General features: G+C 41.3%; 1 non-coding gene across 1 annotated transcript; it reads left to right on the forward strand.

The window, feature by feature from the left end:
* The first annotated feature begins 3,671 nt into the window (after positions 1 to 3,671).
* On the forward strand, positions 3,672 to 3,778 carry LOC132425217 (U6 spliceosomal RNA). The gene has a single exon (XR_009519405.1). It is a non-coding gene; the product is annotated as a U6 spliceosomal RNA (small nuclear RNA).
* The last annotated feature ends 638 nt before the right edge of the window (positions 3,779 to 4,416 follow it).

The following is a 4,416-nucleotide window of genomic DNA, read 5'->3' on the forward strand; positions in this document are numbered from 1 at the left end:
ACGCTGCGTTTCTTGTCTTCTTTCCTAACACCAAAGGAGGAGACCCCTCATTAAGGTGAGGTTTGTGAGAAATTTTGAGCAATGTTTTTTTTTAGTTACTTCCACTTATTTGAAAATATCTGCAAGAGACCCTTATCCCGCAGAGCTCTCCCACGTCTGATGGGATGGGCTGAGAGCTGCAAACCCTGTAGGCAAGATCTCAGGCTCTGGCTTTAGGGTACAGATGGGCTGGGGGATGGAGGGGAAAGGGTTGGATTAGGGTAATCTCCAAATTTCCTCCTACCAGGAAAGTCTAAGATTCTCCCCTCCGCTAGGTTTGTTTGCCCCATTTTACAGGCAGGAAGATTTAAGTGGGGAGAGAGCAAGGTCACTTGACTTCAGTGTTCAGTATGTGACCTGCAGGACAAGATCGCCAGTTTAGAAAGAGGAACAAAGGCCGTCAGAAGGGTGTTTTACCCGTGCTACTCAAAGTATGATCCTGCCCACAGCATCACCCCTCACAGGAACTGGTTGGAAATGCAGGCTCTCAGGCCCCACCCAGACCCGCTGGATCAGAATCTCCGTTTAACAAGACTCCAAGTGATTCGTATGCACTTTAGAGTCTGAGAAACACTGGCTGGAGCTGTGGATTACACTTTGAATAGCAGGACTCCAAAAAGCATTTCAAGCTATGAAATAGCTTTTGAAGAAAATGCTGATGCTTTTATGGGATCAGGCCAGCTTTCCAAGCTCCAAGGCATCACTTCCCATACCAGCACCCTCTACAGAATTATTAAACTTAAATTTTTACAATATGAATTTAAATCTGATAAGAGCAATAGAAAAGGGGCCTTCATGAATTTTGGGCTGAAGCGTGTGCTCTCTCTCTCTCTCTCTCTCTCACTCTCTCTTCTCTTTCCTTCTCCCTAAATCTCTGATGCACAGCTTCACATTAGTAATAATCTTGGATTCATAACACACTCTCAGCATTGTGTTTGTCTTAAGAGGAGGACGCCAGCCTTGTTTGGGTTGGAGATTATGAATTATAGTTTGTTTGGCAGTTTGCTGGGTTTGCTTGCCCATGTTTGCCCCTGACTCCTAATTCTGCATCAGCTAGAAGTCTCTCTGCTTAAATAAGCAGGAAACCTCTTTCCCTTCAATTTAGGAAATACTGTATTCTAATTTTATCTTACTGATCATCTGACTAAGGAGTGAAAAACAAGCATAAACCTGTGTTAATAATTTTCCCACCTTTTCTTTGTATCTGGGGCAGATACTGCAGAAATCATTTGGTGTGAAATGAAGTTTCAATTAGTTCTAATATATGGGTAGTCTTGGGAAGAAACAGGAAGAATTAAATTGCAGGTTTTAGTTGAACTACATGAAATTGCTACTTTTACAAGTTAAAAAAGTCAAATATTGGCAATTTCATTTAGTCAACCTAGTTAGAATGTTTCAGTTAAGAATTTCTTTTTTTTTTTTTTGTTTGTGCAATATGCGGGCCTCTCACTGTTGTGGCCTCTCCCGTTACAGAGCACAGGCTCCGGACGCACAGGTTCAGCGGCCATGGCTCACGGGCCCAGCCGCTCCGCGGCATGTGGGATCTTCCCGGACCGGGGCACGAACCCATGTCCCCCGCATTAGCAGGCGGACTCTCAACCACTGCGCCACCAGGGAAGCCCTCAGTTAAGAATTTCTTGACCTAAGAAATATTAAGAGGGTTGACAGTGCTATTTGTGGAGGCTGGGTTGTCTCTTTTATTTGGAGATACTTTTTGGAATTTGGGGCAAATGCTTTGAACACTAGACAACCATCTTTCTATTCTAGGCAGGCAGGGAGACATGGGCTGTGGGAAGGTCAAGTTTGGTTATAGATTCAGGATGAATGTATGTGTCCTAGAAGGAGGCTTATAATCTTCTGCATCTGTGAAATATATAAATGATGACACAGAAATATAGATAGTTGACACACAAACTAAGGTAAGTTTATTTTCTACTTCCTTTTTATGTCAGGTGTAGTTAATACTTGAACTCTGAAAGGAGTATGAAAAGAAAACTCCCGCCTCTCTACGTTAGCATCAGTCTTTAGCTGGAACGTGAGAGAAGAAGCATCAAAGTGAAGTGCAAGAATCTCATCTCTTTCTGGGTTAACTGTCACAGTTACACTATAGGCCTGCTGTGTTCCATGGCACGCTGGGCATAATTCTATGATCGGCCAAATTGCATCACATTCTAATTATGTGTGCTGTCCTGGGATCACACTTTGAGTTGAAGGTGGAGACCATGTCTTATTCGTGATGATGTGCCCAGTGGCTTCAAGGCAGCTTGGCACACAGTAGGCATCAATAACTGTTTTATGCCAAATTTTAAAATTTGTGGAACAAATGATGACTTTTAATAGCTAATCACATTAACAGAAATTGAAAATATTACATTAAAAATCTTTGTGGATTACAGAAACCAAGTTGGCATTAAATATCAAGGGTCACATCCTATGAACAAATAATTATAATAAAATCACATACCCTATGAACCAGTAATTACAAGACATTTATCTTAGGAGAGAGTCTGAAATTCAAAAACAACATTAGGTAAAAAAAAATGTTTGTCAACATTATATATGAGTTGGAAAAACTGAAAACAACTTAAAAACCCAAGAGTAGGATATAATATTATAGATAAATAAATGATATTTTGGGGAATATTTAATAACATTGGAAAATGCTCAAGTAAGGAGGGGGAGAAAAAACGTGACACTAATGTCCTGCTTTTTTTTTTTTAACTTAGCATCACATCACAAAGATGTCCCAAGTATTCAAAATTCTGCCCAAGTAGTGTTTGTAATGGCTGTAGAATTCTATTGGATACAAATACAGTAAGTTAGTAACTATGTTTTATAAACATACACATGTACACACACTAAAAATAACATGCATGGGGTAATATGCATATTGTCTGGCACCTTCTTTTTCTCAGGTAACAACATAATCTAGACAGCTCACCATAGAAGCACACACAAACCTTCCTCAGTTCATTTTCGTGCTGGGATACTATTCCATTGCAGAGACATGCATTGATTTTTCAAAACAACTTGTATTGATACTTTCAGCTATTTATAGCTTTTTTCTATTAAACAATCCTGTGATAGATACTTTAGACAAACATTTCTGTGCATCTATGCAAGTACATTTGTGGGATAAATTCTGAAATTGCTGGATCAAAGAGAATGTTCACTTTAAGAACTTGAATAAACTTTGGCAAAGTGTCCTCCAAATTGTTGCCCCAATGAACACTGTATGAAGGCACTGCTTCATTTTAAAATGGAAATAGGGGATGGGATATATTTGCATGGGTGTATTTGAAACAGAGCTCATGAGCTCCTGCAACACATGGAGCCATGAAAACTGGGTCTCCCTCCCTCCTTCCCTAAGCGCTTCTCACTCTGTCTTCCTTCCCTCTTTCCTGCCTTTTTTCTTTTCTTCCATCCTTCCTTCTCCTTCCCTTCCTTCCCTCCACGTTCCTCCCTTCCCTCCCTCCCTCCTTCCCTCCCTCCCTTCCTTTCTTCCTTCCCACCTTGTTATTTGATCTAATGGGAGGAGAGACGGGGGAACATTAGAGTGAAGGCCAGTGAAGAATTCGTGTGGCAGTTAGAGAATTAGAAGAGAACAGGAAATGGGCTTAGCTGGAGGTAGGGTGCTCCCTCTGGGAGGACATAGGCTGAAACTGGACCCACACAGAGGAGGGCAGCATGGCCCCTGCCTAAGGATGATGTGCCATTCTGTGACGTGTTCCATATTTTACGGTAACTGTGAGGTGAGCGTGCGCTCACTAACCTTATTGTGGTAAGTGTATCAAATCATGATGTACATGTATCAAATCATCACCTTGTACATGGTAAAAGATAAGCTAAGGCATATTGAACAATTTAAGAGTTTATTGAGCAAAAATAGATTTGAATGGAGTGGCGTTAAATCAGACGTGGTGAGGAGCCTCCACTGACAGGAGCTCAGGGAGATCCTTTACAGAGAAAAGGTGGAAGCACAGTGAGGAAATCATTGACTGGCTGCAGCTTCAAGCCTGATTGGCAGTTTGTGCTCGGTTGTCCCTAGGTTTCAATTCCGTAACCTCTAGGCATTTATAGGATTAGATTTTGGTTTGCTGATGTTGGCTGCATCAGCATCAGAGCCACCACAGACTAATGACCTATTAGTTTAATTCTCTTAGTGTACACCTTAACCTTACACAACGTTACATGTCAAATATATCTTGAGAAAGCAGGAGCAAAAGTCGGAAGCAGACCGTTGGGGGGAATACAGTGCACAGAAATATGCAGTGTGGGCAAGTCGGACATGGGTGAGGACAATTTGGATGTGTCTCTAATTTTCATGGGCATAGAAAGGATTTGTGGAGGATCCTTGTTTAAGATGCAGATTCTGAT

The sequence above is a fragment of the Delphinus delphis genome, chromosome 4 (genome assembly GCF_949987515.2).
Source record: "Delphinus delphis chromosome 4, mDelDel1.2, whole genome shotgun sequence".
In the NCBI taxonomy this organism is placed as follows: Eukaryota; Metazoa; Chordata; class Mammalia; order Artiodactyla; family Delphinidae; genus Delphinus; species Delphinus delphis.